Below are 26,813 nucleotides of genomic sequence, written 5' to 3' on the forward strand. Positions count from 1 at the left end.
GTCAACCTACATGTGTTTTTAAATTGGAACAATGGATACATCGACTCAGGCAGCATGAATGTGTTCTTACAGTGGCAATACTAGGATAAATTGACACAGCCAATGTTTTTGGTTCTTGCAGTGGTGATAATGGTATTTATTGGCACAGCCCTCTTGAAAACATCTTCTTTCAATGCAGTACTGATATTATTACGCACAGCCAAAAAAAAAGGTGTGTTCTTGGAGTAGTGGTACTGGCATATAGTGGCACCACCTTCCTTAGAATACCTTCTTACAGTGGTAAAATGCTGGCATACAATTTGTACACATGAAAGTGTTTTGCATTGACAATGCTGGCTTATATTGTAATATTGATTTTGCAATATGGAATATTGTATTTTTTTTTTATTTATTTATTTGATTAATATGGAATATTGTATTTTTTTTAAATTTATTTATTTGATTTATATTTCAGGCCAAGACCTGTAATTTTATCAAAAAGATCTACGCATTTAACTCTTCAAGATTCTCCGGAGAGTTGGCTTTCAACAGATCGAGGTACATCTTTTTATAAACAATAGATACGTTTCCAATGTCATTGTTCCGATACTCCTTAGGTTTGTATTAATGAGGCGTCTTCGATGAGAAGAATTTCATTTATCTGTTTGAAAGCCAACTCGATTAGGTTTGTCATGGGCATTGTCCACCGCGTAGCTTCACCTGAGATCAATCTGTTCCATATGTTATCCTCTTCGAACATCCAAGGATTTGTAATCAACGGAGATAGATAAGTGATTCTGTTCTGTTTGGTGTATGGACAGTTTAAAACCAGGTGCCTAATTGTTTCCACGGTGTCCACATTTTTACATAACCTGCATGCTTGGTTTTCCACCAAACCTCGGATGGCAAGTATTTGCTTTGTGTGAAGTGTATTTAGTCTCGCTTTCATAAACAAGTGTCTTTTTTTCTTTTCTGGAAATTTGCTGACGTATTTTATAGGTATCTTTAATTTATTGCATGTAGGTGGAAGATGCTGTAGCAATTTGTTGTCTGCTGCTATTTCTATTGTTTTAATCCAGTCCATTTCCTGCATTTTCCGCTTGATTTTGTCTGGATTTTCTTTTAAATCTGTTTCCGTGCACATTATTTGCGACAGTCTTTCTTTTCTAGTTTCGGCCCAATTTCTAAATATCGTGCAATTCCCGTTTAACATTTCTTCTTTAACTACAGCGTAGATCGGGAGGGAGTCTGCCAGAATGATTTTTCTAAATAACCTCATTGCGCTAACGTCGACTATCGAAGCCAAAGACGTTAGCCCAAGTTCCCTTCTAATGGCCGCAATTGCCGTTGATTTGGGCAATCCCAAAACAGATCTCCAGACCATACCTTCTATCTTATTCCAAATGTTCTCCGGAATACAGAGAGAGGCTTCCATACCGCTTGTTAGTGAGGGCACTACTTTCATTTTATAGAAGTTGATTGCCGGAGTTAAGGTGAATTTGCCAAATTTCTTGTCTATTGTTCTCATTTGCGCTATCAAGCTCTTCACTTTGTCCCAGAGTACTGTTTGCATAGCTTTGTCTGTTGTTGTATTGTCTATTTCAAACCCTAGATATCTGATATTTTTTACTTTTTCAATTTTTATGTCATCCAGATACCATGCCTCCTTGGTTGTTAGGTTCTTTCTATGTTTCTCAAGGATCATGATTTTTGTTTTATTTCTATTTATCTCCAGAAGGTTTTCATCTGTGTATTTTTTCAAGTTTGTTAATTTCCGTTGTAAACCCACTTTGGTCTGGTCGATGAGAATCACATCGTCCGCGTATAGGAGACGGGGAATAGGAGTTTTCCCTAGTTTCGGAGGGAACGTTCTGATCTCATTTTCCGAGTATTGCAAATCTCCCAGAAAGGCGATAAAAAGTGCGGGCGCAAGAGGACAACCCTGTTTTACGCCTCTTTTTACTTGAATTTCCTCCGAGAGAATTCCCTGTTGGTTTAATTTCACTCTTACCGTTGTATTTGAGTGCAGGGCGATTAGTGGATCTAACAGTGATCTTGGGCATCCCCACCCATTCAATTTTCCCCAAAGCATGTTTCTGTCCACTTTGTCGAATGCTTTTGACATGTCCACAAAGGCCAGATATATTTTTGGTGCTCCTTCTTTGATTTTTGCTTTGAAAATGTTTATTATCAGAATGTTGATTGCTGTCGTTCCGTTTTTCTGGAAGCCTGTTTGTAATATGTCTTTCGATTTTGATGACCTTTCCCTTATCCTCAGATGGTCCAGGATGAGGGATGAAAAGATCTTTCCCAGAATGTCTAATAAAGCAATCGGTCTATAATTAGCGGGGTCCTCCCGACTACCTTTCTTATAGATTGGGACGATGACTGCTTTTAGCCAAGTATCTGGAATTTGATGGGATTGTTCACAGATCTCGAAAATCTTTCCAATCACTTTTGCCCAGTCTTTTGGGAATTCTTTTAGGATGGTGTTTGTCAATCCGTCCGGGCCGGGTGCTCTAGATGATTTCAAGCTTCTTATTTTTTTTTCAATGTCCTCCACATTGGCTACCGACACCCAAGTCGTGTTTGTTACAGATTTCTGAACTTTTGTCAGTTTCTGAGGTTCCTCAAATTCATTCGAAATGTACTCCATCCATTTTACTTCTGATACTGCATTTGTAGGTGTTACGTTGTGTGATGTGTTACTTTTTTTAATTAAAAACCAGAAGTCGCTAGATTTATTGGTGATCAGTTTTTTCATCATTTCTTCTGCGTCCAACTGGTATTGTGTTGCTTTTGTTTGTTTTCTCCAGGCAGTGTATCTTTTTGCTTCCAATTTCCAGTTTAGCCAGTCTTGTGCCTGATTTGTTTTTTTTGCCTTTCTTTTTAGTTGCCGCCCTAGTTTCCTTTGTTCTACAAGTTCTTTGTTGTATGCGTGGGCGGCCTGTGGTACAGGCTTCTTTCTAGCGACTATTGGTTTCCGGTATGGTATTAGAAGTGGTAGATAATCCGGTTTCTCAATTATTTTTGTTTGTTGATTTGCTCTTATTTTTTTATCCCATGCTGATTTTATTTGTTGAATATTTGCCTCCGTTATACGTAGACGGGTTTGTTGCACATTTGTTTCAAGTGTGGCATTATATACCACTTTAGTTGGTCTCCGGCCATTCCACTTACAAATAAGTAAGTTATGGTCGCTGTTGTTCGTTTTCAGCACTTTAAAGCTCACTATGTTCGCTGCCAGTCCAGATGATACAAAGATGTAATCTAGGGTTGCTTTTGATTCTCCCCTTTCCCAAGTCGGGATATTCAGTTGATTTGGGAAGAGTGTCGCTATGTTTTGTAAGTCTCTATAGCTTGTTACTTTCATCCAGGCTTTTCCCCGTTCTTGTGTTGCAGTTGTTTCTGTTCTCTCTATTTCTTCATTGCAATTGGCGTTTAAGTCGCCGCATATCATGATCTCGATATCATCGAAATCTTCGTAGAGCTGATCAATAGTCGCACTCATTCTTGCACAGAAAGCCTTTGTTGTTGTCCGCTGGGGGTTCCAATAGCAATTTATAATTGCTAAGGTGTTTCTTGTGGTGCCATTACCCTTTTCCATGGGGGGAGACCATGTGGAAAGGGTCACCAGCATTTCATATGCTTCACTCCATTTCTTTGGAGGTTCCAGTCCTAATCCGTTTTTGATGGCTGTAAGCAAGCCAGACGATGGTCTTCCTAAAGGACCTCTAATTGTAGCAGATGTTTCCAAGCAGAATCCGTCCAGTGAGGGTTTCTCAAGTAGCCACGTCTCTTGAAGGCATATTATATCAAGTGAGCCCAGATTTACATCCCCCGGTACTGTTAAATGATTATGCCCTCTGGTGTTCCATGAGCCTACCTTGTAGTGGTTTTGTTCGGGCCGTTCCTCTAGGATTGGGGCCGACGACAAAGTCTCGGGACTCCGTCCTATTTGTTGCTATTTTTGTGATTTCTTTGACCAGGTGGATGTAAACCAATCCCACGGACCTCTCGGCGATCTTGATTCTTGTGTTTTAGGTAAACTCTTTTGAGCCATTATTTCTCCTCCTGAATGTTTGATTTGTTGTGTGGATTTCTCATTTTCTCTGCTTCTATTGGTAGGTCTCCGTTCCTGTGGGTCACTACTGCTTTCTTGGAGGCTACTCAAACGTGCTTTGCTGTTTCCCCACTTGGAGGCCCCCTCCCAATTCAGCGGCCCATTTCTTCGGCTATCTTTTGGGTCTTCACGAACGTGCTTGATGTCCCTCTTTTCGTTCCATCGCTTATGAGAATACAGCCTTTCAGTTTTTGAATGGTAATGTGTGCTCTGATCGTTCATTTTTGTTGGATTTCTGCTTCGCTCTTCCCGCTGTGGGTGTGTTAGCTCTCTCAAGTAGAAGCCCATATCTTTCAGCTCTTCAAACACTGATTTGTCCAGGTGCATTATACTCTCCGCTTTTACATGTAAAAATGCTTTTGCTGTCTTACCCCTGTGGTACGGTTCGACCAAGTCTAGGTCCTTTGTTCTGAGGTCCCTGAGCGTTTTCGATTTTTTCAGGATCTGCAGAACCGTTGGCCTGTTTAAAATTAAATAGTCTTCTTTGATGACTTGTTGCTCAAGTTTGAACAATCGGGTTTTGCCTCTTTCTTCTGTTGTCGTTTTCCCATTTCCCCTCACTTGAGCTTGTTTTCTCGGGGTACTTCTGCTTCTTCGCCTCACTCTTTGTGGTGATGCTTTGTTGTCTTTCTGACTTTTACTGTTATAATCGCTAACATCTCTTTTTTCGGGCAATTTTTCCCTTCGCTTCACAAGCACCCACGTTTCTTCATCATTACTCAGCGATCTTTCTCCTTCTTTGATGCTTGTTTCATCATTCTTTAGCTTGTCTATCGTGGCAGCTGTTAACTCCTGTGACTTCATGGTAGTTTGGATTTGTTTGTCATGTTGTGATATGTTCATCAATGCTGAATCTAAGATGAATTCTTCCACCGTCCTAGGTGATCTCCGATCTGAGGGCGTCTGAGGGGACTGGGCATCAAGAGTTTGGATGTCATCTTTTTTCATCTCTATTTTGTTTGGACTTTTGGCTAAATGTGGTGGTTTTGCTCTAGCCTCCGATGAGAATGTATGTGAAGCTCTCGGTATAGCTGATTTATTTTGAGTCGATGGTGGAATTACTGAGCTCTTCTCTGTAATGACCTCCAGGCCATTCCTCTCATAATCTAATTTTTTAAATTTGTCTACCACATGCTTGTCCCCTTTTAAATCTTGTGTTGTTTGCGGGTTATTTTTTTGTTTCTCCAGCAGTTCGATTTTCCTTTCTAGAGTCTCGATTTTATTTTCCCACAGGATCTCTTGAATACTTTTTTGTGCTTCTACTGCTGTTATATAGCTTTCTACATGCGTATTTATCATGCACATTACTGAAAGAGTACCAGGCAGCATCTGGTGTACAGATGGAACCTTAAAAAACAGGAACAGAAACATTTGTAGTATAATCATGAAGCCATTTAGACAACTGATTCTGGCAAAAAGATAGATCTTCAAAGACCTCCGGAAGTTAAGAAGGGAATTCATGAGTGGATGTGGGTAGGGAGATCCTTCCAGGGATGTGGGCCCAAAACAGAAACACGTCTGTCACCTCTAATGGCACAACGAGACATGGAAATATACAAAGGCAAGGCTTGTTAGGAACAGAGCCTTCGGGAGAGTTGATGAATTTGTATTTTTTGAGAAAGGTAAGTAGATGCTAAGCCCTGTAAGCATTTTAATACCAAACAAAGTCTTTTCAAATTGACACTGTGATACATTGGTAGCCAATGCAAAGAATGTCTAGTGTTGGAAATGGGAGAAAACCAGGGAAGCTTAGGAATAAGCTGCATTGCTGCATTTTGATTGGATTGGAGGCAAATGAACAGATATTTAGGTAGTCCTGCACATAGGACTTTAGCATAATTCATTTTGTATTGTAGGCACATTCATCACCAACATGCGCTTGGCAGTGCTGGTGAGGGAACATGCCTCATGAAATGTGTTCTACAGCGTCAATTCAGGCATGTATTGTGAGCACAGAAATCACGAAAATGCATTGGAAAATGCTCATGTGTATTCTTGGTAACATGCAAATCATGTATTCCTTTCTATGCTTGGCAACATGCGCCCACTAAAGGGGACTGCTCATGACCCTTAATATATCAATGATCACCAGCTTCCGCCGTCTATTGCCACATCATCATAGAGTGGGGACTGTCATGAGCCAGATGGACAATGAGGTAACGTCCTGAGTACTTACAGGTACTCCTCTTTACCACCAGTACTCAGCACAGTTTTCAAAATCTCTTACTCCCGAAACCCAGCGGGGTTTTAAACTGCTTGATGATCAAAGCAGAAGTCTCAGCGAGTCTGATGTACTTTTATGCTCAGATAAGGGGAAGATTTGGTTTTAAAAAATGGGACGGGCAAACATGATTTTAGGGGGCTTTCGAAGCACCTTTCTCCCAGGTGAGGACTCACCTGAAGAATTCAAGAACGTGAGGAGGAAGGCGTGTACCCAGAGGAATGGCAATCACAGATAAGTTATCGAACAACAGCATTTTTTTTATAAAATTACCTGAGCTGGTGGGGTCGGTAACCCAAATCATTAGTGATGGGCTTTGCACGTCTTTCTACATAAACTGGTGGAAGTCACGTGGACAGAAGTGGGACATGAAATCCCGTGCAGACTGGTACAAACGAGAGCAGCCCAAACGTGTGCATGAAAATACAGACAACACGTAAAATGTCTCCACCAATCGAGCTCTACCTGACGCTAGTGCATTCGATCCGGAGGAAGGTTTATTGGGAATGTTGCGGTCACTACTCGAGGAAAGTGGCTACCTCCACATCAGTGGGAGCAAAGGACTCTTTCCAAGGAATGCCTGACCAGGATTGCTACGGACCAGGAACCTCTTCAGTCATGTTGGCCTGTGCGCGAACATTGCGTCATTACGTCATGTGTGCTACAGAGGCGGGAGCACATTGGGATTACAGAAGGACCGCAAGACCTCTTCAAAAATACAGCTAGTGCTCCTGCTAACTTTGGGGAGGCGTAATGGGGGTCTGTCCTCATTTTCATCGGGATATTCTGCATGCGAACAAGGGAGTCTGATTGCCTGAGTGCAGGCTTTGCGTTGTCAAATCATGAGCAGTCTAGCATTGTGTGTGCACGCGAACCAGGTGATATGCACACATGCTCTGCACGTCCCAATAGTATACCTTTTTGGAGGACGTCACATACATGCCAACATTCTGTGACCAAAAATCTGTAGGAATAAAGTTTCAAAAATATTGAAAAAACCCACCTAAATCGGTAGGGTTGGCAAGTATGACGTCATCAGGGCGTTAAGTGGGAGGGCAAAGGCTGGGCATTCTCCAAAAAGGGTTTCTGAGAGAGGGTGCTGGCAGAGCTCCCTAAAGACCCCCAGTTAGCCAGGGCAGATCTGAAGGCAAGAAGCCATTGCATTTTTTCCTACTACCTGAAGTCACTCGCATTTGAGCTAATTTCTCTGCATGAGAGCTTTGCATGAGAGTTTTGGGCTTTAAAAAAAAATGCCTTGACTTGTACCCGCCTTTCTTTTTCTACCTTAATTGTGATGCAGGGATTATCACTCTCCCTACCTGGGTGAGAAGGTGATGATCACTGCAAAGGGATGCCTGGTGGGGGTCAACACCACCATTTAGGAGCAAAAGGAGAGGTGCAGATCTTACCTAAGCTGCATGCCACCTCTTAAGCCATGCCCCATCTGAGCCCCTCCTCGAGTTTGCATCCTATTTAAAGCAATGGTGGGCAGGCAAGTCCCGAACCTATGCTGCATGCCTGCATCTGTTCTCCACAACGGGCTAAACATACAGACTGCACCCTCTTCAGAGGAGAGGGTAGTCAGTGCTTTTAGTGGGCCAGGGCCAGCCGCCACCGGGCCCCAGCAGTCTCCAAAAAGTGGGGTTGAGCCAGGGCCCTGCCAGGGCCCTGGTCCCACCACGCCATGGCAGGACACATTATCCACTTGCGGCGTGGCGGGAGATGCGCCTGCCATTTTAATGTCAGGCATTTTACAGAAGTGACAGCCCGCCACAGCGTCTCTGCGGCTGGCTAGCACTTCTGTCAGTCACTGTAACTTCCTCTTGTGACCCCTCGCGTGATAGGTCACAAGAAGAAGTTATGGTGCCTTTGTTTGTCCTTCCCAGGTTCACTGACCCTCAGCGAACATGCGGGCTCGTGATCTAATCTGCAGATTAGATCACAGAGCCCGCGGGTTCGCTGAGGGTCAAAGACGCCTCAGGCTCATGATCCATCTGACCACAGATCACTGAGCCCGAGGCATCTTTGTCCGTTGGCAAAGCTTTATAAAAGATGCCTTGAATTGTGCACTTTTCAAGCCATCTTTTATAAACCTAGAAATATATTATTTCTAGGTTTAAAAAAGATGGCTTGAAGTAGACAATTCAAGGCATCTTTTATAAAGCTTTGTCGACGGACAAAGACTTTCAGGCCGATTCATGGAATCAACGTGCACCGAAAAAACGTCGCACGCGTGCGAAAACGTGCGATTCGCAGAGAAACAGCGAAAATCGCAGTGCAAGTGCGATTATCGCACAGAAAACATCGCACATCAATTCATGGAAGTCCGTGCACGCGCGAAATGTGGGATGTGCGCTGAGAAAGTGCGCGGCGCACGCTGCCGCACAGGTCAACGAACGCCGTGCGATAAGGCCACAGCGAATTCGCACATAGCGCGGCGCACATAACAAAAGTAGGTGTAACACGGGGCGTCACACGCAGAATGGGGAACAACTCGTGAAAATGTGGGCGTCACGGGGGAAGTACAGGAGGCAAGTGCGCAGAACGCCCACACGCTCACCTACAACACGTATTCATGGAATCGAATAGGGAAAAACAGCGCACGGCCAAAGACGCGCACAGGCCCATACATGTCCGCCACACGAAAGCAGGCGGTAGCGTCCCTGCGCAGGAAAAAAATGTGCGCCAAAGTCCTACACGCGCGAGAAGGCCCACACGCGATCGGGCCTGGGGGAGCGTGTGCGTGTATTTCAGGGGTGCGCGTGAAGTTCCACACGCGATTGGCCTGGGCGCGTGTATTTCAGGGGTGCGCGAGAAGCTTCTCACACGCGATTGGCCTGGGCGCGTGTATTTCAGGGGCTCGCGGGTGTTTTCACACGCGATCGGGCCTGGGGGAGCGTGTGCGTGAATTTCAGGGGTGCGCGTGAAGTTCCACACGCGATTGGCCTGGGCGCGTGTATTTCAGGGGTGCGCGAGAAGCTTCTCACACGCGATTGGCCTGGGCGCGTGTATTACAGGGGCTCGCGGGTGTTTTTACACGCGATCGGGCCTGGGGGAGCGGGGTATGTGTATTCCAGGGGCTCGCGGGTGTTTACACATGCGATCGGGCCTGGGGGAGCGTGTGCGTGTATTTCAGGGGTGCGTGTGAAGTTCCACACGCGATTGGCCTGGGCGCGTGTATTTCAGGGGTGCGCAAGAAGCTTCTCACACGCGATTGGCCTGGGCGCGTGTATTTCAGGGGCTCGCGGGTGTTATCACACGCGATCGGGCCTGGGGGAGCGGGGTACGTGTATTCCAGGGACTCGCGGGTGTTTTTACACGCGATCGGGCCTGGGCGAGCGGGGTACATGTATTTCAGGGGCTCGCGGGTGTTTTTACACGCGATCGGGCCTGGGGGAGCGTGTGCGTGTATTCCAGGGGTGCGCGAGAAGTTCCACACCCGATTGGCCTGTGTACGCAATTCCATTGGACCAAAGGCCCTGACAGCGCAGGCGCATCTGTGACGTGACACGCGCGGGCGTGTCCCTGTACCCGGGGGAATGTTACAAGACCAAAAACTGCACGTCCGAGTGTCAGCCTGCGTGATTGGAGGATAGTGCCTCAGTGCGTATACGCGGAAGTGACGTTGGATGTGTGGTGCGGTTTAAAAGGTGCGTGTAGTACGTCATTTCCTTGTACGTGCTTCCCGTGGAGAGCGAGTGGGTGAAATCTGTACTTCTTGTCGGTTCACACGCGATTTACTTCACAGCGTTTCCAGTTCGTACTCCCTGTTACCTCTGTCAGTATTTTTCTGATTTTCTTTTCGACCTGTTTCCTCAAACAGCGTTGACTTCTCCTTTTGTCCTGTCTCCTCAGACAGTGTACAATTCTTCTTTTGGCAGGGGTGTTGCCAACGCGCACACGCGCATATTTTTCACGCTCTTTTCCCAGGCAGACGGTGAGTCGCGCACGTATTTACCAACTGTGCTAGCCCCGTGTGTAGCATACCCCTTCAGAGGTCATTGTAGGCTGCGTGTGACACGCATACGTTCATTTTTGTGTTCCTGGGTGCCACAGCGTAGTGCAGGTTCCTTTTCCCACGCACGCAGTCTACGAGGGGTCACGTGCACGTCATTTCTGTTTTAGGGGTGCCTGTGCGTTGCGTGACCCGTCATCTTTCCCCAGGGGTTACATACAGCCTTGCTAGAGCACTTGGGTACGAATTCGATCTAGTACCCTACCCCTTTGACACCCAATTGCCCAGGACAATTGTCCACTGCAACTCCCATACGCACAACTCCATCAGGGCCATGGCTGGGAGGCGAGCAAGTGGTAAGGGTGGCAAAGGTGGCCGAGCCTCAAGAGGTGGGCGTGGTGGGCGCGGTAGGGGACGTGGCCAGGATTTGCAGACTCCCCCAAGCCCCCCACGTGTGGAGGACCAGTCAGGGACACACATCCCCCCTCATGGTTGAGGGAAATGTGGCTGACACATCCCTGCTCAGCCCTTGTTGGACCGGCCCGTTGTGGCACCTGACCTAGCACAGGGTGACTCCCAGGCTGACTTCCAGGTCGCCAAGTCTAGGCCACGGGTGGTGGCGCAAGCCAGTGTCACCAGGCCACGTGGTACAGGAGCAGCCATGTCATCTGCTGCCCCGAGTAGGCGGGGTGGGGAGGCTGCAGGGGCAGCTGCAGCTCCGTCCACCCCAGCTCTGACTCCCCCAGCAAGGACAGTGTTGGTCCCGGTACATCAGACTGAGGTTCCCCCTGCCATAATCACACTTCAGCTAATGCCTGCAGATAGTCATGTGGTCACTGTGCCATCGCACACTACTACTACACAGTCCACCGGTGCTCCTGCCTCTAGTGTCCAGAGCGGCCTAGGGCCCTCCGGATCCCCACCACCCACAAAAAGAAAGAGGAAGAGTGCTCGACCAGTACAGGCTTATGACCCCGACACGGCTACACGGTCCGGCACGCCAAGGAAGCCTAGCTTCAATGATGCCGAAATGTTGGTCACTTCAGGGTGTAGGATTACACCTGCTCGACGTCAGGCACACTGGCAGTCCATCGCGGACAGCATAAGTGCCCTTGGGTTTATGAGGCGCACAGCTGTTGAGTGCTACAAGCGCTGGAACGACCTTAAGCGTAGGGCAAAGAAAAAGCTGGCCTCAAGTCATGCCGCAACTCTGGTGACTGGAGGTGGGTCTCCACAAGAGGACATAGAACTCACTCTACATGAGCATGTTGCTGGGACCTACGTCACAGAGGAGCAGATCCAAGGTGTGGGAGAACTGCCAGATTACGAGGCATTGTCCGGTGAGTGCACATGCATGTGTGTGTGATCCATGTGTATGTAGTTTGTGGGAGGGGATTCGGTTGAGTGCCAGGTCAGGGTGTGTGTGCCTGAATGTTTTGTCCCACCCATGTGCTTCATCCAATGCATTCTGCGCCCCGGGGTTTGGGTATTACAGTGTCCCTTCTGGCCACAGTAGGCATTTTGCACTACATTGCGCCAGTTGCCCTTGAAGTGGCATCTTGCTACCACATTGTTCCGTATTAAGCTGTGTTCATTCAGGCTGATTGTAGGAATTCACCTGGTTCTACTGCGCATCACTCTGCCCCATTGTCACATATATGTCATGCCCCTGGTACATGCCATCTGTGTGATGGCATGTGTCATGTATGTGTATTGGACATGCCACTCACAGGCCAATGTGTGATGGCACTGCTAGCCAGCATGCAGCTGATGTGTTGCTCTCCCATCTTGGTGTCATCAGTGTCTGACATTTTCCTCCCCTTCCAACTCATGGACAGTGCATGCATGGGAGGGTCATAGTCATGTGGGACATGTGTAAATCAAGTACTGGTACTGTAGCTTGTCTGGCCTAATAGCGTGCCATGGTGCTAATGCCTGTTTCCATTTTTTGTCTTTCTTGTTTTTGCAGAGGATGACGCACCTGATGCTGTTGAGGGAGAGGAGATGGTGCAGGCCCAGGAGGGATCTGAAGCACGACCAGGCACCAGTGGGGGACGTGGTTTGGTGGTGGGGGAGAACCCTCTCTTGCTGCAGGCCATACTGTCCTGGGGTGTCCCTGGCTGCACCTCCCCAGAACTCTTTTCAGGTGTTGATTCGGATGAGGCCTATGTGGATTCGCAGGTATGTGTTCATGGAAGGGATACTGTTCTGTCCGACCCACCTGCACCAGGGGTAGAGCCCACTATGGGGATGTCAGTGTTGGTAGGTGCGCCTTTGGTGGTTACGGATGCAGGGCCACACTCCGCAACATCTGATCCTGTTCCTGGGCCAGCAGTTCAGAGGGGAAATGCAGTCCTGCAGCCTCAGGCAGTGCGACACAGCAAGGCGCAGTTCGCCTTGCCCCAGACAGGTGTGGTGCCCGCCAACGCGGTGGCCGTCCGCCACCAGGCAATACCGCATGGGAGCAATCCATTTACGGTATGGCCAACCAACAGGCAGCATCATCCGAAATGATTGCTCAGGCCATGGAGAGGGTGGCCACTTCCATTGTCCCCCCAGAAAGGCAGATGGAGCTACTACAGCAGGCAACAGACTCCATTTGCCAATCAGTCAGGGAGGACATGTTGGCGTCCAACAGGAACAGACAGGCGGCCCTGGACAATCTGAGGGAATCAATTTCTATAGATGTCCAGGGACAGAGGGAAGCCCTGAGGGGAGAGGTCCGGCACCTCAGGCAGACTCTTGTGGACCTTGAGGCTTCCACTGTCACCAGGACGGAACAGCTGCTGGAGCACGTCACCCGTACGCTCTCAGCAGAGATGCAGACAACTCGGGCGGAGGTCCGGGCAACACGTCGGGTGTTGCATGGGGATCTCCGCACCATATCCCTCCAGAACGAGGCCTTCCAGGCCCGCATGCTTGCTGCCATGGAGGACCAAACTAGGGCATTGCGTGGGCTGCCTCCCATGGCACCACCTCCTCCTGTGGCAGCAGCAGCAGAGGTTGAGGAGAGCGAATCCAGCAGTGAATCTCACACTATTTAGTAGCCGTGTAGGCCATGAGCCCATGGAGGTGTTTTTTTTTCGCAACATTCACGCAGGTGACTGTTGGTGGGCACCCTGTCCTCGGACCTCCTGGGTGGCCTCCCCCACCCCCCCTGGCCCACACATGGCCATTTTCGATTTTTGATTTTTGATTTTTGATTTTTGAATACTTGTTGCAGTGTGTTGCCTTGTGTGGCTCCCGTGGGCATCCACTGTATTCCAGCTGGGCACATGTAGGCTTGTCCTGAGTTTGGGTTAGATGCTTGGGTCAGTGAGACACACACCCCTCCTGCTTCCCGTTTCCATGGGCTTGCAAAGGGTGTGCCCAAGTGACAGTGAATTACACAGTGACGTTGGACTCCCATGAGCTGTGTGGGCAGTCTGTAGTCAATACTGTGTATACATTCCTAGTGCATATTGTTGTTGTATTGTGCACTGCATGGTGTATTGATGTGTGCTTGTGCATCCATGTCTCCCTCCTGATTTGCAGGTTCATTCCTCATGTCTTCACAAGGCTGTCCACTTTGGAGATGGGGCTCATGTTGTGAGCAGTGGACTTCCAGATGTGCGTGGCAACAACACTGTACAGTTGGAGGTGGTGGATGTGCTGGCATTTTCATGTTGTAAGACTACGTATCCTTTGCCTTAGTACTGTCATGTTTATGCTATGTCGATTGTATTGTGGTAAGTATTTGGTCATGTGTGTTGTTGTTTCTACATTCATGTGGGCATATTGTGTGTGGCCAGTTTCCATTAGGGACACTGTACTTTGTGACACTTGTCATGTTTGGGGGATGACTTTGTTTGCTCTCACATGGCATGTCATGCCATGGTGTGTTGGGTGGCGGTGCTGGTGAGGGGTTGGGTGACATGGTACTGTTGTCATGTTGTGTCTTGCAAGGGGGTAATGATTTCAGCAGCATAGAAGTGTGTCTTTTGAACACAGCATTGGTGCTGTTTGTGTAGTTTGGGAAGCACACAATGGAACACTTCCAGATGTACAATCTCAGGCTGGTATGGTTGTGACAGTTGACTGTCCATTGACACATCATAATTGTCAGTAACAATCATCATTGATTGTCAGCTGGTATGTGCCAGGGCTGTGTGCACTCCACAGGGGTGTGATTTTATGTGAAATAATTAGCCAAGAGCTGCGTAGGGGCTGCCTCACCCCGTGCCCTTTCCCCTCCCATGCGCAGTGGGCATGCATGTGGTTGGGGATGTGGGGGCACCACCATGTCCACGGCCAGGCCCCGGCGTGTTGCAACGTTGTGCAGGACACATGCTGCCACTATGATCCTGCACACTACTGGGGGAGCATATAACAGCTGCCCGCCAGAACGGTCAAGGGAGCGGAAGCGTGACTTGAGCACTCCGAATGTGCGCTCCACGATGCCCCGGGTTGCAATGTGGGCTGTGTTGCATCTTACCTGGGGCGGCGTGGTGGGGTTCCGAATTGGCGTCATCATGTGGGTGCTGAGAGGGTAGGCACTGTCCCCTGGGGAGGTGGTGATGGGTATCATCAGTGGGGTTGTGACATTACTCAGTATCTGACATGCATGCATGCGCAGTGGCATTTATACTCACCGAGCAGCCATGTATCGCCATGCCGCCCAGCTTCTATGTCCCGGTTTAGGGTAGACATTCTGTAGATGAAACTGTCGTGGGTGGAGCCTGGATAGTTGGCGTATACTGAGGTGATGATTCCCTTGGCATCACATACTACCTGGGCGTTGATGGAATGCCAGTGCTTGCGGTTTCTATAGATGTGCTCAGTTGCCCTGGGGGAACGTAGAGCCACATGGGTGCAATCAATGGCACCTAGCACTTTGGGGAATTGTGCCACCCTGTAGAGGTCCTGGGCAACAGCCTGCCTTTCTGCAGGTGTTCTGGGCAGGTATATGTGCCTGCGGACTGATGGGCGTGCAGTGATGATGGCCAAGACCTGGTGTAGGCAGCGTGACTGCGTGGCCTGTGACACCCCCCCCACTATGGCACTTGTCCGCTGAAATGATCCAGTGGCCAGGAAGTGCAGTACATTGAGGACCTTCTCCAGGGGGCTGAGTGCTTGGGAGCACAGGGTGGTTGATGTGAGGTCATCCTCCCACTCACTGACCAGGTCGAGTATTATGTGAGGTGGAAACCTGTACCTCCCATACACATGGTCATCAGGCATCCCAAAAAGGCTGGTTCTGGGTGTAAAAATTCTGGCCCGGACTATCCTCCTCCTCCTCCTGCGGTAGGAACGGTATGTTCATCCTGGCGTCTGAGCTTGTTTGTTGTTTGCGTGCACTTTTATGCTGTGCGGGTGGACGTACGCCTACTTCCTGCTGGCGTACGTGTTTCCGGATTGGCCACATTCGTTTCCATGAATACGTGTTGTAGGCGAGCGTGTAAAACTTCCCGCGCAGCCCTGGAATACCCGCACCCAGCCCAATCGCGTGTGGTACTTCCCATGCACCCCTGAAATACACGTACCCCGCTCCCACAGGCCCGATCGTGTGTGAAACCACCCGCGAGCCCCTGAAATACACGCACACGCTCCCCCAGGCCCGATCGCATGTGAAACCACCCGCGAGCCCCTGAAATACACCACACGCTCCCCCAGGCCCGATGGCGTGTGAAACCACCCGCGAGCCCCTGAAATACACGCACACGCTCCCCCAGGCCCGATCGCGTGTGAAACCACCCGCGAGCCCCTGAAATACACGCACACGCTCCCCCGCCCAGGCCAATCGCGTGTGGAACTTCTCGCGCACCCCTGAAATACACGCACACGCTCCCCCAGGCCCGATCGCGTGTGAAACCACCCGCGAGCCCCTGAAATACACGCGCCCAGGCCAATCGCGTGTGGAACTTCTCGCGCACCCCTGGAATACACGCACACGCTCCCCCAGGCCTGATCGCGTGTGAAACCACCCGCGAGCCCCTGAAATACAGGCGCCCAGGCCAATCGCGTGTGGAACTTCTCGCGCACCCCTGCAATACACGCACCCAGGCCATTCGCGTGTAATACTTCTCGCGCACCCCTGAAATACACGCACCCAGGCCATTCGCGTGTGGGACTTCTCGCGCACCCCTGAAATACACGCACCCAGGCCATTCGCTTGTAATACTTCTCGCAGGCGCAGCCCTTTGCGATGGTTTTGCGATCTTGATGGCTTTTCCTTGCGCGAGGGCGTTCTTGGGGGCGTAACTGGCGCTGATGCAGGGTCGCTGCACCACTCTGCGCCACGTCTGCTTTTGAAGGTGGGAATCCATGAATACGCTGTGCATGGAAATTGATTTTATCGCACGCGGCTGGCGCAGACATTCGCACGGGCACGCTGTGCGCCAGCCGCGTGCAACACTTTTGGGAGGAATTACATGAATCGGCCTGTTTGCGTTTTATCCGTACTCAACGCTTTATAAAAGATGGCTTGAATTGTGTATGTTTCAAACCATCTTTTATAACCATAGACGTATGTTACAAACTTCTATTTTGATAAAAGGAGGCTTGAAAAAAGTACACAAACCATAGTAAGGTAAGCAGACAAGTGTGCGTACCTTACTATGGTTTGTGCACTTTCAGGTTCACCCACCTTTTATTAACATAGACATATGTAACATTTCTATGTTTATAAAAGTTGGCTTAAAAAGTACACAAACCATAGTAAGGTACGCATACAAATAAATAGATGTTTGCACACCTTACTATGGTTTTTGCACTTTTTAGGCCATGCCCACCATGTAAGCCACGCCCCCAAATGAGGGCCCCCCTCAATGTCTTACCCCACTTAAAGCACTGAGGGTAGCTCTCTCCCAAGGAGGATTGGCAAGGGTGAAGGTCAGCAAAGCAGCACGGAAAATGCGATACCACTCCCCATCACTGCACGGGCAGTCGGGAGTGGCTTTTATAAAAATCATGAAGTGTAAAGCCCAGGCTCGGACTGGCTTTAGGGAAATGCCCGAACCAAAAACGCAAAATGATAGTGTGGGACAGTTTTTTAAAATCAAAGTGAGTCACTTTTTTGGTCAATGTGGGCCAGTTTGATGAGATAGTTCACTATGCGGCTAGTAGTTTTGACTATTGGTGCTGAATACATATCCTTTAAATTGCAAAATGTGCATCACATTTTATCAAAAAACTCCCACTTAGGTACCATTCAAACAGTCTGTCACAAAAGGAATTAATTTCCATTTGAAACTGTGGGCCACTTTTTCTTTGGTGCCTGAGACAATAGTATGCCCCACTCCGACCCTGGTAAAGCCCCACACTGCACTTGAAGCATCATGCCTACCCTGCTGTAGTATAATAATCAGGCCACAGATAACTTGAAGTAACAAACTTTATTTGCCTCAACATATGTAATGGCAAGTATTTTTGGAACAAGGTTCATCAAGTGTCCATATGCTGCTTGGGAGCAGGGTGCAGGACCTGGGCTGCTAGGTCTGCTCTAGTGGCTTAGTGGCAGTCTTTAAGGCCCTTCCTTAGGAGGAGCACCAAGAGCATGTCTGCTCCGTGTCACTGGTGCCTTTGTGTGTCTGTTTGCCGCTTCGCGCCGCTGGGGGCAATTCCGTATCTGATCTCATGAGAACACGGCGGTGTCGCATCTCGCAAGCTTCCTACACACCTCCCTTTGGTAAAACAGAAATGCCTATTCCATAATAAAGTCATCATGCTTCACCAATCTTTTGTGCTCTCTTCTCGCATGACTCTCTTTCGTACCCCCTGTGTCTGGTGCTTGCATTGCTTCCTGGGACACTTCCGGTGTCTCACTTTCCATCTCGCTTTCTATGACATCCCTCACTGATGCCTCTAGTCCTTGTTCTCTCGTTGTATCACGGTCTTGGCGGCTGCAGGGATTGAAATCATCCTGTGTTCTCTTATTTGCCTGATGTCTCTCAAACATTGCCACACATTCCATGTTCCATGTACGGCCGTCTTCTTTGCGGATGTGATTGGTCCCTCTGTGTATGCCTTTCATGGACTTGCTGAACTTTGATCCTGTCATTTGGTCTTTACATGGTAGACTAATTTTGATCCATTCTCCTTCCCTGACTTTACGACCTTGGGTCGCTCTTCTCCGGTTGCTCCATTTCTTCATTCGTGCTTTGCTATTTTCCATCCTCCACAAAACATCCTCCATGTTCACTTCATCATCTTCTTGTACTTTGGTCAACCATGGTGGTACCAGTGTGGGTGCCTGTCTTCTCCCCCTCAGCATGCAGAACAGTGACACTTGGCCGACCCCATTGGTGGTTAATCTGTGAGCCTCTAAGACCCTCCTTGATGGTTTTCAGTGGATCTACTCCTGATGCCATTGCTAACTGAATTGCCCCTTTGATTAACCTATTTGCCCTCTCAACGAGTCAATTTGCCTGGGGGTGGTACAACGCAGCCTTCCTCTGCCTTATGTTATTTCTCTGCATAAATGAATTAATCTTCCGGGAAACTAGTTGGACTCCATTGTTGGTGAAAGTGTCTTTGGGGAGGCCTTCCCTCTGAAAAATGGATGTGAGGACTTCTATAACTGTTGCAGTGGTAATGTTGGGGACAGATTCCGCATCCACCCATTTTGACAGATAGTCAGCCATTACTATGCCGTACCGGTGCTCAGGAGCCATTGCTTCTAACGTGCCAATGAAATCCAGTCCCACTGTGTGCCAGGCTGCTTCTGGGAATCATCTGGGCTTGTCTGGTCTTCAACCATTTATCGCTGTTCATGCATTCATGGCATCTCTCAATCATGGAGCGGATGTCCTGGTCCATGGCTGGCCACCAGTACGCCTCTCTCACTTTTCGGCGCGTCATGGTGTTCCCTAAATGTCCTGAGTGGGCTCTGCATGGGATGACTCTTCTCATTCCCACTGGTGATATTACCTGGTCGCCCTTGATGATCAGTCCTTCTGCCTCTGATATTTCTTCTGCCACCTTCCATTAAGGCCTCATGCCTTCTGGGATGGCCCTTTCTTCTGGCCACCCACTCCTGACCCCCCTCTCTGAGACTCACGATGGTGGGGTCTTTACTGTCCTCCTCGTTCCAGTGGCCTTCACTCATCTCTAAGAACTCCGGACCTCTCAAGTCTTGGATAGGTGCGACAATGCATTCATCCTGCAGAAATGTGATGGCTCTTTCTTTGTTTTATGGAACCCTGGACATGCAGTCTGCTTGGGTATTTCTCCACCCAGCTATGTGGGTTATCTCAAACATGAATTCCTGCAGTTTTTCCGCGATGCGCGCCCGTCCGGGTGTTGATGACTGTCCCTCCTGGATGTGGATGAGGGGCTTATGGTCCGTGACCAATTAAAATGTTGTGCCCCATACATAGGTACTGACAGGCTCTACAGGCCATGCACAGGCTAGCATCTCCTTATACTCAGTGGAGTAGTTCCTCTCGGTTTGGATAGGGCTTTGGAGGCGAATGCCACCACATGTTCTGCATCGCCTGTCTTCTGGTTGAGCACGGCCTCTAATCCGCATGCGCTGGCATCTGTGGTGATAACTGTATCCCTTGAGGGATTAAAAGGCTGTTAGTACGGTGCTTCCATTATCTGTCCTTTTATGGTTTCCACAGCCTCCTTCTGGGATTCTGACAAGGTGAACTATGCTCCCTTTTTTATCAGGTCTCTCAGCGATGCATTGACCTCCAAAAGGTTTGGGATGAATTTAGCACAGTATTCTGCAAGTCCTAGAACTGATCATACTTCATCCTTGTTGGCAGGCTCTGGAGCTTTGACAATGGCCTACACAAGGTTTTGTTTGGGGCTGATTACTTGGGCGGATATCTTGTACGCCAGGTATTCAACTTCTTGTGCTTTCAAGGCACACTTCTCATATCTTAGCTTTACTCCAGCATCCTGTAACTTGGTGAAAACTTTTCTCAATGTGACATCATGTGTGTGCTTGTCATTGGCGTACACCAGTATATCATCCTGAAAATAGGAGACATTTCCTATATCCCTCAGGAGTGAGTCAATCATGCGCTGGAATGACGGAGGCTGCAGATGATAGACCAAAAGGCATCTTGGCAAACTAGTACGGGATAAATGCTTTGAGGGGCCTGGAGTCAGAAGATGAATTTGATGATACGCATCCCTCATGTCCAGCTTGGAAAACACCCAGGCTTCCTTCATCACCGGGGAGTGGATAGCTATCTGAAATGACCTCCAGGTTGAGACTTCAAAGGTTTATGCATACTCTCAGGTCCTCTGAGTTTTGCTTTTTGATCAGCACCACTGGGTTAAGCCTCTCTGAGGCTTCCACTTCTTTGATGGTGCCCTCTTTCACCATTTTATTGAGTTGGCCTTTGTGTTTGTCCCTGGTGGTCGCTGGTACCGGCTGTACTTTATGCTTGACCTGGACAGCGTTGGTCTTCAGTATTATTCTGTGTACAAAGTTCTTGATTTTCCCTGGCCCTTCTGAGAACAATTTGGGGACGTCTTCTTTCACCACTGGCACTCCTCCTGTATTGAATGCCAATACCTGATCTTCCATGCTGGGATCTAGTTTGATCTTGAATTTAGCTTGGTCATCCCATCCTAGGACCACCAGCCTTCTTTGGACAAGTATACTCTTGTCGTGGCTCTCTTACTTTGAACTCCGCAACGCTTAATGCACCCTAATAGGTTCACGGACACACCTCCATAAACGGTGGGTTTGTGACACGTGCTGAGTACTTCAACTCTGTTGGTTCCCATCGTATCGTATACATGTGTAAGTGTAATAGGGTCAAATCAGAGCCTGAGTCGGCCATCACTCCTGTCCCCATACTGTTCACTGGGAACACACAATGGGGCTTCTCTTTTCTGGCTCTTGAGCTGTTCACCATCAACACAGCAGGTCTCCCTTCTTCTTCCGAAGAGGATTCTGCTTCGACCTTGTGTTCTGCATTAATGGTCGTCACTTTTTTTTTTTGCATCACTAGCAAACCAATGCAAAATGTCTGCTTTTCTTGCACACAGAGGACTCTTTGTCCCTCGCCAGGCATTCTCTGTCGTTGGCCAAATGTTTCATATTTGTGCATCTGTGACACACATTCTCTGTCGTTGGCCAAATGTTTCATACTTGTGCATCTGTGACACTTAAGTGGTTCCTTTCTTCCCCACTTCGCCTCTCTTGCGTCAGCCACTTGGTTCTCTTTTCTATTTCTAAACGTAATTGCTTGGACCTCTGCTGGGACAGAGCTGCCAGCAAACTCTTTCCGTCGCCCTGTGGTCTCTTCTACAGCCCTCGCGATCACTATGGCCTTGTCAAGCTGGAGTTTCTTTTCCAAACTAAACTTGTCCTGCACCTTTCTGCTGTTGGTTTGGACCGCCAACATGTCGCAGATCATTCCTTCAGCATTATTGCCAAAGTTGCACAGTGCGGCTAGTTCTCGCAGCTTGGTTACATAAGTGTCCTACATAATCGTAACCGGGTTCTGACGCTTCTTGTTTGCGACCATAAAATCATACTCTGTGCAGAACTGTGTTTTCCTTGCTGGCAAATCGATTCACAATTCTCCTGACGGCCTCCTTGTAAGCATTGTTGTTCTCATCGGCACGTGCTTTCAGCGTAAGGCCGGCTAAGATGCATTGTCCTACTCCCAAAGCGTTCAATAGCATTGCTCTGTGCCTCGCAGCCATGTACCCCGCACTCTTAGTGCCTTCATGTATGTCGTGAACAGGGGTTCCCATTGTGGCCATGGGATCGCGGGCCTACCGGGCATTTGCAGGAACAGCGGGGGAGGCCTTGCTCCTTGCATGGTGATTTGCGTGTGTTGAATCCCGTCCTTGTCGGCAAATATGTAGTATAATATTCAGGTTACAGATAACTTGAAGTAAAAAATATTACTGGAACAAGTTTCATCAAGTGTCCATATACTGCTTGGGAGCAGGGTGCAGGACATGGGCTGCCAGGTCTGCACTAGTGGCTTAGTGGCAGTCTTCAAGGCCCGTCATTAGGAGGAGCGCCAGGAGCACGTCTGCTCTGTGTCTCTGTTGTGTGTCTGTTTGCCGCTTCGTGCACTTCCACTTTGTTAATCCAGCCCCAGGTGGGTTAAAACATGGCAAAAGGGGCAGCCTACTGTACCTTTAGTGGACAGATATGCTATATGTACCCTATCTTAAGCATTATTGAAAACGAATTTTTATTACAAAATTAATTGGTTAAAATACAATTTCCCGGAAACAAAAAGCTATATGTCTCAAGCCATTCCAGGTTACAATTACAAACGACACAGACGATGTTGCACATTACAGAGGCTGATTGAGTGGTTTTTATATTAGTGAAGTGGAAACAGCGAACCATGGCATTATTTTAGGACAAGCGGAGGGTCCAGTTTCTTGCTTCACGGGGAGACGAGAACGGACAGGTCGGCTCTTTGGTACTTTGGGGAACTCTTAATGAGGGTGAGCAGCCATTTCTTTGAAAATGCTGCCAACAGAAAAGTGAGATGCATTTCATGTGAGCGATTGAGTCAATGAGGGAATGAGTCCGTGACTGAGTGAGGGAATCAGTCCTTCAGTCATTGAAAATATTTGTATTGCGCTCTCATACAACTGAACTGTCCAGAGGTGTCAGACTATCATAAACAGTAGCAACAGAAGAGGACAACGAAGGCGCCCTAGAAACATAAAAGCATTGTATGTCTTTCCTGAAAGTCTTGTACTTTTTCCCCCCATTCTTGCTTCTATTACCAATCTAAAACCTGCTGCTCTCCAGATGTTTTGAACTACGATTTCTATGATCCACCACCATTGACTATACTGGCTAGGGATGATGTGAATTGTAGTACAAAACATCTGGAGAGCTAAAGGTTGCAGACCCCTGCCTAGGGGAAGATAGTTGTTTAAGAAGGGCTCCTTCCCAGGCCCTCCTTCAAGGAAGAGTGGACTCTTAAGAGTGCTATGTTGCTTGAGTGATCGCTCAGCAACCTGTGAGCCCAATTCAAATATTCCCTTAAGTACTTTAGACCCTGAATGAAGAAGTATTTTAGCTGCTGTTGGTAGTTTGTGGATGGCCCCACTCAGACCAGAGATAACTGTTTTATGGCACCCCAAGAACCCTTACTGTGGCTTTGAGCTCTAACTGCAACTGCGGTAGTAGTCCGACACAATGACCTAGAGACTCCTGAAGTACCCTAGAGCAATGGCTTCTATGCAAACTCGTGTTTTAGCCAATTAGAGTATCTAACACGTAGGTTTCTTCCACTAACCCAGTAGGAGTACCTGCTTGCAGACTGTTGCAATAGCCCAAGCATGAATTAGTGACTATGCCTTCCACCCAAGCTTCATGGAAATATCAGTGCAATTCTCCTTTTGTCAATTCATGGAACCAACTGCGTAGGCCTTTCCTGGGACTTGCGTGAAGTTCGCACAGACCCAGCACATCTCTGCAAGTTGACAAGTGCCTTGCGCGAGACTCCCCAGAGAGTGTGGGCCGGGCCTACAAATCGATCAAAATAGGGGGCGGAACATGCAGAATGAGGAAGAACTTGCGAAAATGTGGGTGTGTTGAGGGACAGTACACAGCCAAGCAATCGGACCGCACATAGCCGTGCCAATATAACCGTATTCGTAGATTTGAACTCGGAACGTTGGGCCGTGAAAAAAGCACATGCAAATCTCAGTATCCATAAGCCACATGATAGCAGGCGTAAAGTCCAAAGGCCCATAGGAGACAACTAGCATGCAAAACACAGATCATACGGGTGGCGGTATGTAGAATCGCGGGGGGCGCACCAATGTTACGAGCATCACCTCGAAACTTACAGGTTACAGTTACAAGGTGATGCTCATAACTTGTAAATTACGAAGTGATGCTGGTAACGTGCAAGTTACAAGGTGCTTGTAACTTTCGGGGTGCACACAAGTTACGGAGTGATCACACACAGTTTCTCTGGGGTACTCGATATCGGGCAGAAGTAGACACTAAGGTTGTTGTGTGGTTTGTGTGGGGGTGTGTCACGGGTGTTTGGGCCGCTCCTTGTGCATAGTGTTGAAAAACAATGGGAAATTCTGTGCATATGCAGAGAGCGCAGATTTTCTTGTTTGCCCAGGGGCAAGCAAATTCGTTTTCGGCGTGCAGGCTTTGTGGGGTAAATGCGCCTTTTTCCATGAATCAGGCCCCAACAAAGGATGTGTTTAAACTTAATTATTTGAAAATATATAGGTTTCTATATGGTGACGATTTGGGATTTAAGAGGTAGATTTGCAGCCCATCAGGCGCTAGGATTTGTATTTCATTTCTGATTTTTATTTGAGGTGTAAAATAGGCATTGGAAAAGTTAATGGCCAGATTCTCGAAACTTGTTTTGGTGCAAGTGATGAGATGCACTAGCGCATCTCATTACTTATGCCCAACGAAGGAGCAGCCTAATCCTCAAAGGACATCTGAATGAGTGCTTAGATGCGCTCGTTCAGATGCCCTTTTCACCACTTTGCACATTTGCGCAAATCAGAGGGGGGGTTTCCTCACATTTAAAAGTGAATCTGGAATTCACAAATGGGATGCACTTTGAAATGTGCAGAAATGAGGGAAATTCCCCTGTGCCTGTTCGGAACCGGCTCAGGGGGAGGTGGAAATCAATACATGATTTTGCCGTTAAGTTTGATGTCACGATTCAAACTGCAGCTGTCACACTTGGATTTCCATCCCCAAACAGGGGAATGGGCATCTAAGGTTGCTGGGAGCCTGTCATACATTCCTCCCAACACTTATGTATCCAAGAGGCTCGGACAGTGTAGCTTTGCTTTACTGTCCAGCTGCTCTTGAAATGTGTAGGGCACCTTTGAGCATTAGATGACCTATGCATTTCTAGAAGCCCTTTCCAGAAAAGGCATGGTGTTGTGTGCCGCTAGTGAGCCGTGAGCTGTTGTGAGTCTAGAGGCCATGCCCCCATTGATTAAAACAGGGCTGCTGGCTCTGTATCAGCAAAGCCCGCACTGGCAGAGGGTGCGGTGTTGTGCACCACTGGTGTGTGTTACGCTCACCTGGTCTCTGCAGAGGAGTTGGGGCACGGTTGCATCTCTCCCGGGGGTGAGGTTGCTCGGATCCGACTTCACCCTCTGCGCTTATGTGGTGACTGGTGGTAATAGGTGATGCTGCTCGGGACTGCTCCTGCGTGGAGAATAGGGGGCGTGAGTATGCCAGCTTGTGCGCCTGATCCCCTTCCAGAACCCTTCTCCGAAGGCGTGGTAACCCGTGGGATGCGCTGTACTCTGGAAAGCTCTGGAAAGCTTGATTAGTTTTGGCGAGCACTCTGTCCTGCTGCTTCTGGCAGGGGCACTTGTATGATCTGGACCGAATTCCTTCACTGGCCCCTTGCACGTGGTAGTCCAGTCCTGCTGCGACTAAGCCACTATCCTTCAGGTAAGTGTTCCTGTTTGCCTTTGCCTTTCCTGTTGTATTTTAAAGTTTGTTGTCTTGTATTGCTGTCCGTTCCACTTTTGATGTTTGCTCTTTTGCTTTCTTCCCTTGCAGGTGATGTTGCTGGCCCGGCAAAAGCTGTGGAGCTCGAGGCAGCAGCCGGAAGGAATGAGGAACAAAGCTGCAGCGGTACAGTAGCTGGTAAATTGTTAACTAGGGGGCACGCAGGGTTGAAATGCGGCGCGCCCCTTGGATGGATTTCTAACCTTGTCTTTCTTCTTCACAGGTTCCGAGTTCGTGGATGCGGAGTGCAGTGCTGCAGTGTCGAGATCAAGATCACTGGATGTCAGGAGATGAGTCTGCAGATGAAGCGATGAAGAACCGGTTTCCTGGAGGTGAGTATGCTGGACAACCCTGGTTTCAATGGAAAATAAACTGGTCCAAGCGGCGGTGAGCGCCACGTTGCACGCAAGTGCACAGTAACGCGAAGAACCGGCCTTAAGGATGGAGCAGCTTATATAGCTGAGCTTCTGGAGCCACGTCCACCAGGTTGAGCCTGCCTGCCACACCCCGACACATCCGATGAGTCAGCACATGAAGACCAGGCCTAGGGAGCCACACCCGATGAGTCAGTACATGAGGATGTTCTCTGGAATAAAGACTTTCAGCTCCTGGAAAGTTCTTGTAAAATAAAAGCACTCCTGCACTGAAATAAAGTAAAAGCACTCCTTCACTGAAATAAAGTGTTCCTGCTCACATCTCTATATGAGCCTGGCGCCAAAGGCGCCAGGACTGAGTCCAGCCAGGGCCCCTGTGTTTATAGGTACCAAGCCTCTTTTGTGCAGACTGCCTACACGCATGCGTGGAGTTTCGAGTGAGGAAATCTATTTCGGTTCGCAGAGTCAACCTTTTTGACCTCTATTATCCACTTTACAGAGATGGATAATCGTCTGATGGAGTATTCTACAGACGATACTGGTGTTTTGGGTTAAGCTGTGCTGCTTTCCCAATTTCCAACATCTGAAACCTTGGCCTTCCCTAATTCAATAGGGTGCCTTATAGGTTAGGATTTGGTCCTGCCTTCCCCCAGCGTGACTGACCACAACACTTCGTTACGGCCACCACAGCAATTTGGCATCCATCAGAATGGTAACATCCA

At 48.4% G+C, this 26,813-nt stretch overlaps 2 long non-coding RNA genes across 2 annotated transcripts in view; one reads left to right on the forward strand and one right to left on the reverse strand.

Moving 5' to 3' along the window:
• The window catches only part of LOC138529512 (uncharacterized), a 230,096-nt gene that overhangs the window by 89,969 nt on the left and 113,314 nt on the right, over nt 1-26,813 (forward strand). Inside the window, exon 3 of the long non-coding RNA XR_011284840.1 lies at nt 455-537. This is a non-coding gene — a long non-coding RNA (uncharacterized lncRNA). The remainder of the gene's footprint in view (nt 1-454; nt 538-26,813) is intronic.
• LOC138529513 (uncharacterized) overlaps nt 1-26,813 on the reverse strand; it is a 376,286-nt gene that overhangs the window by 35,383 nt on the left and 314,090 nt on the right. The window lies entirely within an intron of this gene.

The sequence above is a fragment of the Ambystoma mexicanum genome (assembly GCF_040938575.1).
Source record: "Ambystoma mexicanum isolate Mex_15411 chromosome 12 unlocalized genomic scaffold, UKY_AmexF1_1 Mex_chr12_unloc.1, whole genome shotgun sequence".
Classification (NCBI taxonomy): domain Eukaryota; kingdom Metazoa; phylum Chordata; class Amphibia; order Caudata; family Ambystomatidae; genus Ambystoma; species Ambystoma mexicanum.